The 16,064-nt window shown below is 37.4% G+C and overlaps 1 protein-coding gene across 1 annotated transcript in view; it reads right to left on the bottom strand.

Moving 5' to 3' along the window:
• The window catches only part of LOC140170718 (WD repeat and FYVE domain-containing protein 3-like), a 167,808-nt gene that overhangs the window by 150,852 nt on the left and 892 nt on the right, over positions 1-16,064 (bottom strand). The window lies entirely within an intron of this gene.

Here is a 16,064-nt window from a genome sequence, read left to right as displayed (position 1 = left end):
TCTGAAACAGTCATGCAATGCTATTGCAGATTTATGCTCAGGCTATACATTATGACTCTATATAGTATATACGACCTGAAAACCCAAAGTAGACTTTATTCAATAAACCGGAAAAGTACCAGCAATAAAAATTGAAATTGTAGCCATATTTGAGGTATTGTTCTCTGGAATCCAGTGGAAGACATATAGTGTTTTGTGCACTGTACAATCATGTATAGTAATATGTATTACATAGTATATGCCCAATTTGCCTACTACATCATGTAGATACATCATTTTAGGGTGACATCTGAAAATGGCCATCACCCACAAATCATGCTGCCCTGAGAGTATAGTTCATCAGCACATAAGACTCTGATAATACAGGGAAAAGGGCAAGCAATATATTTTTGTGTTTAATTTTCAGCCACTTGATTTACCTGGTCGAGTGAGGGAGATGGCCAAATTAGGTCAGCAGAAATTGTGGCAAAACCCAAACATCTCCTCTCCAGGCTTGGTTTTGATATATACAGATTCAAAAATATATAATTTATTTTCTCAACACAAACCACCCAATGGAACAAAAAAAATGATTGTTGTTCGCAAACATTGGTTGCCTGATGATCGCTGTACATAACGTACATGCGTGAAACTCGGAGTCGCATAAAATGTTTTTTAAATGTGTATTAATATACATTTTAATTTGCTTTCTCCTTTTTTTACTGGCGCACAAGAAAATAAGAATTATTTTTACCTAACAAGAAGAGTCTTTCAAAAAGACACAGTTCACGGATCAGGTGTATGAGTAATTTGTTCTAACTTTCCATTTTCATATCTAACCTACTCTGCACTGATCTTACAATAAATTAGAGATTTGAGGCATAATGATACCTACATCCTGACTCTGGCTTATATAACTCTCCATCCAGCAAGAAACTCAATGAAATACAAACTTTCAAACCAATATCATAGGCCTATTGAAATTCAATTAATATACCATGCAGATAATAACCTTGGCCTAATAATTTAAATTATTAGGGATCCAATTAAGATAAGCAAACATTACTGGGTAGATAACAGGAACTGAATTATGTCAGTTGGAAGTAATTGAGTAAATCGCCTGTATCAAAATAGCAGTGTATTTTTCATATATGCAGTAATATACTCAGCCTTATCACAAAATAAACAATAGCATTGACCTTACCCACCAATCAGTAAAGCCTATTATAATCATGTGATGGCTCAATCCAATAGTAAACATGCTTAGAAAAAAAGGCAAAAAAATAGTCCTGGCTGCCATTGTCTCAATACAAGATAGGATGTTCTAAAAAGTCCTTGTCATGTGGGGCAGGATTAGATAAAGGGATACAAACCTGGGTATGAGACATTAGGAATTATTTCCTAGCCTCTTAGCCACAGGGTTGATGGGCTACAATAGCTATTCAAGACACAGTGAATGCAAGGGATAAACTGTGCATATGAGATATGGGTTCAAGTGGGGGAAATGCTCACTCCGTGAACAAAAACCACTCACCATGATTAATCTCTCAAATCTTTTTGTGTATGTTTTTTATCATTAATTAATTTGTTTAATAAGTCTGGGTTAAGGCCGCACTATCAATGTACAAATACCATATGATAAGCTCCAGATATTATTTCCTGTTTCAATGCAGACTATGTCCAGCCTGTACTACTGGTAGCATTATGACCAACCGTTTCTGATGTACACAGACGCATTCACAGCAGCCATCAGGGTTCACACTCATTTTTTGATACAGTGAATTATTCCAAACTCCTTTCATCCAATTGCAACCATATTCAATAAAACTTTAGATAACTTCATCATGATGAAGATTGTTGCATACATGTATACCTGAGCTGAAATCAATCACAACTATGTATTTTGCAACATTTGTACATTGTACATCACTAAATCTATCACTAAATGCAATTGTCTCATGTCCAAGGAATTGTATTTTATTTCCTCTGCATTTTACAAACTCATTTCCTGCCTGAAACTGTGTGTAATTCCAAAACTACTTGACAAGGTACTGAATTACATTCATTACTAAAAAAGCAAATTAGCAAATGATTCTTTTAAAAATCTGTGATATTTCTTGACTAAAAAGCCATTTTTGTAATCGCTATTTATTACGGAGATTTCCCTCTTTTTAATAAATTGCTTCCTGAGGTCTTTTATACATTTTGTTTCTAATTTAAAGTTCTATTCAAACCATGCTAGCATCTTGAGCCATGTAATATGTCCTGATATGATATTGCTTTTATTTGTTTTGATTCATCAGACAACAGAGACCATGTTCAAACCATTCACTTAGAACTCATTAATCTATATTTGCATTTTGAAGAATTTGATTTTAAAAAACAAAATTTGATTAATTTTTCACACAGCTACTTTGCAACAATACAGTTCTGACATACCAAGTTGCAGGTTTCCAAAGATCTATCATGACTGACGAAACTGTCCAACTACTGTACAAATTGAACTGCGAGAACACAAAAATCTAGACTTACAACATGTTGACAATATTCCAGGTTTGACACTGATGTAAGATTTTGAAAGTCACATCAGCATTTGTAGAATTTTGAAGCCTTGCAACAATTACTTGCAGCATACCATTATGCATATTGCACTTGTATAAAAGATACTGTGAGAATAAAAACCCAACTTGATATGACATATTCTAATTTTTTATCACATCGGTTCTTAACCCATAGTCTCTTCATTATTCCTGTCTACAGAACATGTAATCAGGCATGTAACTGCAAATATGTAAAGTAATCTTTATTGCAGGCGGTTGTTGTTATGGAACTTGTATCATGAAAAGAGTTCAGTCAATTAAAGTTCATCTTGTCTAGAACAATGGGCAAATAGTTGTTACAACTTAAAATAGCAGAGTCTGATGAACCAGTAGCACTACTTTTGGCCCTGTTGTATACTACAATGTAGGTGCTTGCCAAGTCCGTGAGGGCCACAGACTGCAGCTAATGAACCAGATGCTACAGTTGAGATGGATTTTGCATGAATAGGGAGTAACCTGCGACCAACCAATAGTTTTAAAACACAAGTTGCTACATCAAGCATTCTGATTTGACGCCAATATGATTCGAGATATACAGGGTGTGAGAAGCCACAGACCAAAAAAGAGGAAAATTACAACAACAAAAAAACAATGAAAAACAGCGCAAAATCATACTAGTATTTAGTAAAAAAATGCTAAATATGGGCTGAAAATAAAAGAAAACACATAAATTTTGGCAAACAAAAAAGAGGAAATCAGCTGAAAAGAGGAACTCTCTCACACCCCTGGATATATTCGCCCCGAATTGCACCTAGGCGAGTCTGTTCACATTCGTGTAAAATGCTGAAACTAATAAAATACTAGGAATATATAAATTTTCTTTTCTGTAAGACATTAAAAAGTTATGTTAAATTTCATTTCATGTTGCACTGGAAACTGGAAAAAGGGTTTCTTTTTCATTCAATTTTCAGCAGGATAACTATTTTCAGTATGGAAGTACAATTTGCCAGAATATTAGACATGAAGCAAAATGGTGGTAAGAATTTGTAGTCAGGTAGATTCAGCAGAGGGAATTTATGCTCAACCTGTTTTCACACTTCCAAGTGTCATGTGGGTCAGGCAATACAGCTTTGACATTTCCAGTTGACAGGATACACCCCCCCCCTACAATAAATCGCATAGGTAGGGCTGCTAAGAATACGCAATTGCGTTATTTGCGCCACAATTTGCGTATTTTGGCTCCAAATGCATTTTTTGACATTTTTGAAAAAATCTATAATTTTTTTTTTTGCGATTTTAGGGACTCTCCAAATCCGCAAAAAAAAATTACAAATCGCAATAGATTTTGCATTTTTTGGAAAATCGGGTGCGTTTTTTGGCCTCCAAAATCGTGTATTCTTAGCAGCCCTACGCATAGGTCTAGGACTCGAGTTGGTAATTTTGCTGGTAATTACAAGCTGAATTTAAAATATAAAATAAATTTTCATATTAACAGGTTGTGGTTAGCTACTTGGTTTCAGCAAGGGGAGGTGAGTGACCAGTTAAGTGCCACATGGGTCAGTCATTATTTATGGCCAGCTGCGATGACATTCAATGATCACGCAACATGCTCATCATCAGTATCACTGCTCTTGAATTTGCTGTTTATAATTCAAAATATTATCATTCATGATCTGATATGATTTTACAATGTGATGCGATCAAGCAAAATCAGTCGGAACTCGGAAATATTGATTTTGAGATATAGCCAAACAAAGGCAATATTTCCTTTTGTTTCCTCTTGTTTTGGAAACTCTTCAATTGCTCATATCTTTGGAACTGGTTGTTCAATTTCAGCAGAGTTTTCTGCAAAATGCAGCTTTGCAAATGCTATATTTACAAATGTACTATCCTATAAGAAACTGAAAATTTAATATTTCTGAGTTTTGCTTGATCGCATCACATATATGCGTACTGTACCGTCCGTACGTGCCAGTTGGTTGAAAAAGCTGGGAAATCAAAATGACTTTTGTGCTTCTTCAATTTATTTACTAAGTCACAAACCAAATTAAATGAAGAATGGCATCTTGATGAGCATCTGAGAGAATAGATCATTATGCAATCTTGAAGCCAAAAAAAAGTTTGCATTTCCATTTTTGACCAACTCAAAATTTGAAAAATAGCTTTATAGGGTCGCATTTTTGTTTTTGATTTCTTTTTTATTTAATATTTGAATTTTTGGTATTAAAATTATCAAAATGTTTTGCCTATTTGTAATTCATAGACTAGAATTGAACTTGCATTTTTTAATATGTGGCAAAATATTTTTTTTTAAATACTGACTTTGGAACTTTAAGCGCAATACAAACTAAACTCCTCAACAAAAGTTTGGAAAGTTTTTTCAAGCATCTGTATCTCAAATTATTTGTGACATATTCATATCGTGTTGCATATCAATAGATAGCTACAATACTCCCCTTTACAATGACACCCCATTTGAAACAATGGCCTTTTTTACGGCTGAGTACACGCCTTGTGAATGTAGTGGGGTCTCAAACAGAATTTGCCAAATTGACCATTATCCTGTGCTCAAACAACGCTAGCCACTAACCCCAATAGCGGGTGGAAAAGCCACAGGCAGCCACAATAGTCAGGCACCTTCTCCTCATGCTGCTCACCGACCTGGTTACACGTTACTGTGGGATGGCATTCCATTCTTCAACAAGGATTCATCGCAGGTCATTCAATGTGGTTGCATATGGGCGTATCTGGCACGTACAGCACGATCAAGCTGGTCCCACAAGTGTTCAATCGGGTTGAAGTCTGGCCCCCGGGTCTGGCCTGATGGCAGGCCATTTTGGCTCTACTCCCGTATTCTGTAGGTAGTCGTTGACTACCATGGCTCTGTGGGGCGAGCGGTGTCATCTTGGAGGATTGCATTAGGTGCCAGATTGTAAAAATATGGGATTGCAGTTTGCTACACAGAATAATGCTCAATTTGGCAAATTCTGTTTGAGACCTCACTACATTCACATTGCGTGTACTCAGCCGTGAAAAATGTTATTGTTTCAAATGGGGTGTCATTGTAAAGGAGAGTATTGTAGCTATCCATTGATATGCAACACGATATGAATATGTCACAAATAATTTGAGATACAGATGCTTGAAAAAACTTTCCAAACTTTTGTTGAGGAGTTTATTTTCCCCCCAAATGTGGAGTGTGGTGGAAGCAATATGGCTACCTACATGTATGTACAGGACTACAGGCAGTAGCACCTTATACCAGTGATGCACACCTGTAATAATCAGTGAGTGAATGACCAGCTTTGGCATTTCCCTCTACCTACCTGTTGGCAATACAATGAGTTGTATTAATTACTGGCGTGTGAGCGCTGCACTATTCTGCAATAAGGCAGTGCCAAGTGATTTGATTGATCAATACAAAGTAAGAACTTGATAGAGCTACATCCCTTTACCACTTAGGTTATTGGCAAATAGTCAATTTGAGACATGTGTGTTTAATTTTCATTGTTTCCAAGTCAAATTTGTGCATGAACTGTAGGACTTTGTAATTACCCCCCCCCCCCCTTCATGCTTCAATGTTTTTTTGTGCTTAGAATAAATAATGCAAGGGTTTGATCTACTCATGCCACAAAATAAATGTCTGACTTGGAAGTGGCATACCTAATAAAGCTGTTGTGTTAAATTAACGGTTATTTGTCTAACCGTTTTTATTTTATTACTAGACCCATTCCATGTCAACTCCAGGGATGTGCACCGCAGCACCTCTTCAATTTTTTTCTTTTTCTGTGTGATGGTAGATATTGATGAGAAAGTAAAATTTGAGCTTCATACTCCATTTCGTTTTCCTGTGGCATCAATTTGAAATTTAGGGGGGTCAGCATAAAAAATGTGTCGCAATGCGAAAGACAACGTTTGGAGGTCCATAAATGTATAAAGAGAACCCTTTACAACTTTGAAAAATCACGTATCCTGGGGTACTTATTTGTGTAGAATTCAAATCTGGCATCAGAAAACTTGTAACTCCTTTACTTTAAAAGATATAGGGCCCTCAAAATGCAACTTCGTCCATCCAGGACCAACTTTGGGGGGTCAAAACTCCAAAAGTAAAAATAATTTTACTGTCCATTTTTTTGCCAGTCAGAGCCCTTTGGTAGGACATTACTCTTATCCAATATTGAGCCTATTAGAATACTTTTAGCTGAGATATTACCTATGCAAAACCCCAATTGTACATTTTTTGTACATTTTGACCCCCCTTGAAAACCAATGTCAGACATTTTGATCCACCATCAACTTCAGGTATGTTGAAGATATGTCCTTGGAGAACATTTCTGAGAGATATTGGCTTTGGGACTCGATGGCTTCAGCACATCAGTTAGGTTTGCATTCTCCATAGAGTTGTACGTAAGTCATTATACATGCGAAATCAAAAATGTGTACAACTCTATGGAGAATGCAAACCTAAGTGATGTGCTGAAGCCATCAAGTCCCAAAGCCAATATCTCTCAGAAATGTTCTCCAAGGACATATCTTCAACATACCTGAAGTTCTGACCCCCCAAAGTTGGTCCTGGATGGACGAAGTTGCATTTTGAGGGCCCTATATCTTTTAAAGTAAAGGAGTTACAAGTTTTCTGATGCCAGATTTGAATTCTACACAAATAAGTACCCCAGGATACATACTTTTCAAAGTTGTAAAGGGTTTCCTTTATACATTTATGGACCTCCAAACGTTGTCTTTCGCATTGCGACACATTTTTTATGCTGACCCCCCTAAATTTCAAATTGATGCCACGGGAAAACGAAATGGAGTATGAAGGTCAAATTTTCGGGATTTTACTTTCTCATCAATATCTACCATCATACAGAAAAAGAAAAAAATTGAAGAGGTGCTGCGGTGCACATCCCTGGAGTTGACATGGAATGGGTCACTATAGTTTTTTAATTTTTTAAGTTAGATGTAGACCCTAAATTTCTTGTTTTTCAAGGTTTTTTAACATGCCCCCAAAAAAATCAGGACTTTTTAATTCAAAAATCACAAATTTCCGGCCAGAAATGAGCCGGAAATTTGTATTTTAAATCACATTTATTTAATCAACCATGAATGATCCTAGCAACTAGAGCTCTAGGTCAAGTAACACTCCAAAGCGAAAATGTTTTTTTTTTAAATGTTACATGGGCATCCGACGGATAACCAGCAGTGAGTTTCTGGTCATCCGCCAGCAAATCTGGGCTTCAGGATGACCGGATGACCACTTAATTTGCACACTGATAATATCGATGGAGCTGATTAGCTGATCCCAGGATAGCGGCCAATTACAGTGTAGCTACAGTGGGTTTGATCAATTTTGACAACAAATGGCCTAGTATGCAGCCCTCGAATTAACCCACGGCACCGACGGCATATTGCTGTGGGTGCCCACCCCCATTGCCGTAATGCCCTCAAAATATGTCCTTTACCGACGGCAGTCACTTGCCGTGCCCTCTAATGAAGTTGCCGTGGGTGCCCTAGCCGGCCAGCCCTGCCCCTTCATTATAAAATCATTAACAAGTAAAACTGGTTAAAATTGTGGAAAATTAAAATCGAAAATCTTGAACACGATCGCTATTTTGAGCATCGTAACCCAGCTATCAATCACAGTATAATACATAACAGTTTGTTGTGAATTAATATTCATTACCCCTACGTAAGCTTACATATTATGCCAATCACATTGGCTTTTATACATTATCTGACTTCATTTTTCCCATTGGTCAGAGAAATACCATCAGCGTACTATCGACCAATCAGAAACGCTGTTAGTAACTAAGCTTCCTTGTGTCGTGAACAAAATCCGAGCGCTGGGCAAATCAATTGATCTCTCGATTAGCAACCATTGACTTCCCATTGCAAACCGATGGCGATACCCTTTCGGTATCGTCTTATCTTGTACATGTGAGCCCACAGGCCTGGAAATAAGTCGGTCTGAACCAGGAGCCAAACATTTGGAAAAGCGGCTCCTGGTCCTGTAATTTTCTAGCGAACCAGGAGCCATTTTTAAAGAGCCAGGAGTCGTTTTTCTGAAAGTATCAAAATGCTTATTTTTGTTATTTCTACAGCTTTCGATGCTCACCTGAGATGTTATCTGAACAGACTTTTAATTTAATTTATTTTATTTTATTTTATTTTATTTTATTTTAATTTTTATTTTATTTTATTTTATTTTATTTATTTTTTTTATTTTTATGTTTTTTTTTTTTTTTTTTTTTATTCTGTTTTATTTTACTTTTATTTTATTTTTTTTTTTTTTTTTTTTTTATTATTTTTTTTTTTATTTTTTTTTTTTTTTTTTTTTTGTCTTTTTTTTTCATGATTTTAGGGAAAAACAGTATCTAGAAACACATTACACCACATTTCGCCAAAATTCATTCTAGAAACGCTTGCTGTTAGAATAAGAAAAATTTTAATGCTAAATTATTGCACATTCTAGGGAAGCGTGGTTACTGTTTTGAAATAACCGAGTGAGAGGGTTTTCAAGAAAATATTTTTCCTGTCAAAACTGAAGCATCATCTGTATAAAAGAAAATATGAATATTAACTGCACATCATATATAACTATTCGTGATACCCAATTGTGGCATATTTGAGGTCGTTTATGAGGCATAGAATTTTATTTCAATTTTATATACGCCAAAATATTTTTTTAATTGAGCAAGAATAAGGATAGAAAAAACGTTAAAAAATCTATGTATAAATAACATTAGACCCGCAAAAGATTACTGTTTCGCTTTTTATGGTATTCTAATCTTTTATTTCCCGAAGAAACATTTGGGGTCTAAAATGGATTTTTTATGTAATTGATAAAAACATCGAACGTGATACAAGAAAAATGGTAGGTTCCTCTATAGTATTTAACTGACCATGCTAATGTACGGACACCGTGCGAGCACATGTCAAAATCGATATAATGTATTGTCCATATAGACGCCAAGATTTATCATTTATTATTGTCGGATTAACAACAATTGAGCGCTATTAATACACATTAATGTTTTTAGGCAAATAAAATTCCAAAATATAGTACGTTTTCTGCTTTTACTTGTCACGTGGTAGGCCTATATTGAAGTTGCGATTATAGGCCTATCTTCAAATAAGTTTCAAATGGATTCCATCAAGACAAGTGGCCGACTGGTCTAAGGCGCTAGGTTCATAGAGCATATCCAAAGCGGCGTGGTCCGCCGTGAGTTCGAACCCCGCCTCTGCCAAACTTTAATAGAAGTAATATTAAATTTAACTTTTTTTAAATTTCATATTGGGGAAATGTGACTGGGAGAATTTATGTATGGCGTGGAGTGGTGTGGAAACACATCGTCAAAATTCAAGATGGCCGCCTTCATGATCGCGATCATCGTGATCAAACCAGAAAACAAGGCAAAATACTGCCAAAATTATGAACCCTGAAGGCAAATATCAAGGAAAATTGGCAAAATATTAGGTAAAAGATAAGATTTGGCACTGCATTTTGTTGAAAATACATTGGAAATTGCCAATATTTTGAGTGGAAATGAGCTTGCCTGACGAAGTTTTACTGGGTCATTTCCTGGGCACTGAACTTGTCAAAATGGAGCAATAATGGTCATATATACCGGGCGCAAAATTCAGATTTTCTCTGGTGCCTGGGCGTGTAATTCTGGTTGGATCCAGGCGTCAAAACTCGGTAACCGTAGGGTAAAAATCGCTCGGCGCCTGCTTGTTTCCAGGTTTGTGAGCCCATCTCTAGATATGTTTTGCACAAAATAGTTTTTATCCCGGCGAATTTTATCAATATTATTACCAGTTACAGCTGTTTCATCGCTGTTTCGAGTCAATTTTGCAGCTCAGAACTAGGGATCGCAAAATTTAAGTAAATTAAACTGTTGATTTTTGATTGCTTTGTATTATTTAAGCAGGTTTTTTGAGCAATCAGGTTAGTTTTAGTGTAAAGTTGAGAGTCAAATTTTATTTTGGTGTTGAATTCAGCTGACAGCAATGCATCTATTCGCTTTTGAAAAATTGCCTTGGTGCCCTTCTCAAATTTTCAACAGTTGCCATGATGCCCTTTTGAAATATTACAAATTGCCGTGCTGCCTTGCCTTTTCAGTGAAAATCCAAGGCAATTACACTCCTAGTGATGTCAAATGCGGCAGCCCGGACGAGAAACATTTTTTACTTGGCCTAACTGCCTACAGGTGCGAGTGTGCGTCCCAACTGCGATATCTAACTCTGCAGGAAGAAGTATCTTACTTGATTTACCGTAACTCATGAACTTTAGCTGACGGTATTTGTACTAAAACTATGCTCGCAATCAGGACACATGCAGTTTGCTCTGCTGTTTCATGACCTTGAAATTTAATGTTTGCCAAAAATTTGCTGATATTCACGCCATTGTCGAGATGTTGCTCTATAATATTCAGTGATCGCTGAATATGTATGTGAATTCGGTCGATTCACAATACGATGTGCCTCCAGCGTTGCTGGGGGAGAGGTCAAAATATGCAGTGCATAATGGGAAAATGTCGACATCCAAAGCCCGCGTAATACAACATAAGAACATAATGTCATTGTGTGTTTAAATGTCAATAATGATGTTACATGTACATGTGAATGCGCAGTAACACTGTAATTTACAAAATTTTATAGTAGATCCATTTTCTTCTATCAATCACATGGAATCCTTTGTGGAGCTGTTTTCAACATTATTATTATCACACTAGCGTGAAAATCTAATGGTGGTTAGAACGACGATGTCGACCCTGAAGGTCAAAAATTGGACTGCAAGAGCAAACGCTGGCGGCGCACCATGTTGTGAATCGCCAGAATTGAGTGCTCAGGATGCACATGCTTGACCTTGCTCGCATTAAGGTTTTAGAATTTTGTTAAATTTTAGTTTACAAATTTATCCCTGAATGGGCAGTCTCATGATGATGATGATTCTTTCCTTCCTTCCTTCCTATATACGTGCTTACCTCAACTGATCGAGTATCAACGCACAGGCTTTTATGTGCACAGTTTGCCTATGCACGATCCTGAAACCTAGGATTGATTGCAGATATCAGAAGGGGATGGTCCCCTTCTCTTTTTGAATAGCTCTGACACTTAACATGCACAGGGTTTGACACTTCCTGTACACAGGACCAATGGCTTTACGTGACTTCCGAACCACGAGACATAGCACACACATTACCTATATATTTGCACGTGCTAAGCAGTGTATGGGCCCTATGGGGGTGAGAAGAAATTCTACAATTTTATCCTGTAACAGGCGCGTATTTTGGGAGGGGCTTTGGGGGCGCCAGCCCCCCGGGGTCAAAGCAGGGGGCGGCCAAATCGATGGGGCGGCGGAAAGAAGAAGGGGAGGAAAAAAGAGGGGCGGCGGAAGAAGAAGGGGTGGCAAAAAGAATTAGTAAAGAAAAAAAGGGCGGAAAATGTGAACAAATTGTACTATACATCAAAATGTGTTGCTTTTGGGGCGGTAGCGCCTATAAATCCCTTTTTTTTTAAATTTTTTTTGCTCTTCACTTTTTCAAACGACCGTAAAAAAAAAATTGGGGCAACCTTTTCGGGCTGTTGAGGAAGGGGCGGCAAAATCGGATTTTCTTCAGCCCCCCGGGGAAGGGGCGGCCACGGTACGCCACTGTGTAAAGTAACTGAACACAATTGTGATGCAATCAAGCAAAATCAAAATCAAGCAAAACTCGAAATATTGATTTTAGATATAGCCAAACAAAGGAAATATTTCCTTTTGTTTTGGTAACTCTTTAATTGCTCATATCTTTGAAACTGGTTGTTCAATTTCAATAGGGTTTTCATCAAAAGGCAGCTTTGTAAATGAATTTTACTCTCCTGTAAGAAACTTTATTTTGTCCGAATTCCGACTGATTTTGCTTGATCGCATCACAATTGCAGGATTTCCGACCTATAGGAACATTTTGCAAGAGGAAGAGAATTCTCACCTAAGGCAAGCCCAAGGCTCGAACCCTCGCCGATCGTATTCTCCCGACCGGCAGCGCAACGCCTTAACTGCTCGGCCATCTCGAACATGAACATGACTTCACATTCATATGCATTGCATGATTTAGTCATGGGTGTACATCCTTGTCTTTTACAAACAGAGGGTAGACAAAAGACCCAAATAATATCAAGTAAGCTTATCAGAAGGACAGTCCACAATAGAGTGATTCACGCTGCATGAATGGGGATTAAATAATGTGAAGTGTTTCCAATTCCATGTGCTTCTTTTGTCCAGTTTGCCATCAATATTTACAAAATAGAACCAAGAAAACTATCTATCATGTCAGTAAGTGAATATTTTGTTCTGGGACTGAGTTATTTAGACTACACTATATCAGTTTCACTTTCAGAGAAGAACGGCAGTCTCTTGCTTATAGAGTTAGATTAGATTGACGCAAGCTGTTAATGAGCGACATTCGCAGAGCTTTGTGTTCCCTTCAACTAAGAACACCGATCTGCACCGATCAACGTTTTAACACGCAAGACAAATGAAAGTTGAGTCCCGCTTTCTCGTTATAATATCAATACTGATGATACGCACTTTCCTGTAATTGTAAACCAATACATTCTGCGTGTTTCTACTGAGGGCCAAATTCCGTGCCATGCCGTGCCGTGCCGGGTCATGGCGGGTAACAAGCCCAGTAGAAACGATCTGGGTAATCGGTTGCCGTGTCATGCCGGGTCATGTGCTCGCTTTTCGTGATCCACCTCTTGAGGTGGATCATGCCGGTCAAAGCGCAATACGCTCAGTAGAAACGAGCCGTGTGATCGGTTGCCGGGTCAAGGTCATGTGTGTTGCAAAAGTACCGCGATTTCGATTCTCTTTGTATTAAAGTAGGGGCATTATAGGCGTATAAGGTAGTAGGTTCATTCTTTCTGTTATATACACTGGCCACATGCATGACATGTGTGACTCGTTTGTTCTTTCTGAAGTAAAGTGGATATGACTTTACTTACTCTAGGCCTACTTCTTTATAGTTACTGAGTTGGTTATATTTTGGCTGTAAATTAATTATCATAATAGCCAATTACTAGATCCACTGGTAAATTAATGCAATTTGGATTAACGAAAACACTAAATTGTGATTAGGTCCTATGCCATGAGCTCATTGAGCTGCCATACGTGAGACATTTAAATTTAGGATACAACCGTCATGCCTTGCGCTCGTTGAAATCTGTTTTCCGTACTTCGGTTTACAGGAAAAAAATGCCGTGCATCGTCGGCGAGACCCGCTTTCTTGTCTCAGTAGAAACAAGCTGGGTAACGGTGGCCGGATTATGATCGGTATTTTGTGCCCGGAAAATAGCGGGTCAAAAAGCCGTACGCTCAGTATAAACACGCTGATTGATTCTTCTACTTCTTTGTGGTCATGTTTTTTATACTGGGTACCTAAAAAGGGCGGCTCTGTTGCATTCTTACTCATCAAGACATGTTTACATGCATGTAGCTTGTTTATTTGATATTTATTATGAGCTTGTTTAGTACTATTTTTTTCCTTAGACACATGGTCTTTCAATTTCTGAAACAAAAATTAATGATTTTCATTTGTACTAATTACTGTAACTCGTTAAGTCTAATTAGTCAGGGGTGGCTCATGTGGCGGAGGATCATGTGGCGGAGGATCACAATGCTGTACAATGGTGATCCTCCGCCACATGATCTTCAGTAAACATTATTGATGGATTTCTACTTGTTTCTGTACTTGATCTCAGCCAAGTGATATCATGTTAAGCATTCATTGCCTCAGTATTTGTTAATTAGACAATTAAAAATTACTAATTACTTGTTGCTACATTAATAAAGTTTGTTGACCTCTATGTATGTAATAGGGATTTAATGTAGGCAACATTCAAAAGGATGCTACGGACAAACAAAACATGATAAAAGGCTCAAATTTCTTAAGCAGTCGTTGGTTGTGAACCTTTTTCAGTAAACTAAAAACTAGTAAAACATAGAAATTAAAGTTTGCGACAAATCTGAAAGAGCCCCCTCATGCTCAATTTTGATCTAAAAAGTCCATTTTTACGAAAACGCTTTGTCGAATTCTCTAGTAACTTTCAAAACTGGATTGTTGAGCTTATTGTACATCTAGTTACATGCCTCAATCATGAAAATTTGCATAGTGCCAGATAAGGGTGTTTTAAAGAATTTATATAAATATTGACAGATTTTTGACCACCCTGTATCTACATAATTGAAGTACTTGACTGCTAAAAGTTCCATATGGCTAGGTGGGCAATTAAGTTAACTATATTATACATACATGTGTCAAAACTTTACATTATCAATGTACGTCGAGGGGTGACACCCCTCACTGAATTAATATTTTCATTCTTATTTTGCTTGTTACACCCTGTATATTATATGGGTCACCCTGTATAATTACTCCCATTGTATGGTTTCTGAAATCGACTGAGTATATGCTCTCAGAATATATACTTTTCTTGGGTTCTAATGTAAACTTTTGAAGTTATACATGTAGTACCAAACCTGTAAAAGCATGTGATTTGTTTGAAAAATTCACATGCAACGTAACTGGTGCCCAACATAAAAAACATGACCTTGTGTTACGGCTCAACACTCCAGGTGGAGAAAGGCGAGTCGGAATTGTGTGTGCGCTAGTGCTTTGATGCTTATTACTGGAAATGGTTCTGTAGTTGCTGTTTGAATGCTTTTGGTTCTTCTATGTTGATGATGTGTTGTGGCAAGTTGTTCCAGTCAATGAGAGTTCTGGGTATAAATGAATACTTGAAACAGTCTTTGGATGAGTGAAGTTCAATAAATGATTTTGTGTGGGATCTCCTGGTGGATTCCGCTTTATAAATTCATGTTTTTGTCACATGTTCAATGATGTTGGTTCGGATCTAGACTGCCTTACTAGCCTGTATCTCGTTTTCGCCAAAGAACGCCTGTAATACATACCTGTTTTTAATGACTTTGCAACAATGTTTCTATTGTCAGCAATAACAGCTTGCATTCATACTTTTGAGTTTATATGGTGAATTTTCGTACACATCATAAATAAGTGAAATCAGAATATCCTGAAAGGAATTTAGGTAACGAATTGAACGACACTGACCTCACAGCAGCTAATGTTTTCATGTCAACATGGCGAATGAATGACGTAATTTGACATGTCATGAACTTTGATACAACTTCCGGGCAGCTGAACACACTTTTGGGCGCCATTAGCGTGAAACTGTGCTTGTGGCAACACCTTTTAAGAGGAGGAGGTTGCGCTGTGGGGTTAGTGATAAGTTTTTCTGTTTGTTGAACTGGCAACCTAGTGTTACCACGGCCATTTGTCAACATGCTCTGACATGGCGTCAATCACAAATAGCATTCAGCAGTGTGGGAGAAAAATATCTTGAGCAAATGGTAAGTTATGTTTAGAGGATCGCATTTCCATCTACTACTTACGTGTTCGCCGGTAAGTCAATACAAAAAGTAAACCATTTTGGGGGCTGTATTTGGTGTACATGTGACGTTTTGAACAGAGTAAAAAATGACCA

The sequence above is a fragment of the Amphiura filiformis genome, chromosome 15 (assembly GCF_039555335.1).
Source record: "Amphiura filiformis chromosome 15, Afil_fr2py, whole genome shotgun sequence".
Classification (NCBI taxonomy): Eukaryota; Metazoa; Echinodermata; class Ophiuroidea; order Amphilepidida; family Amphiuridae; genus Amphiura; species Amphiura filiformis.
The sequence above is the reverse complement of the archived record's forward strand: the minus strand, read 5'-3'. Positions and strand labels throughout refer to the sequence as shown.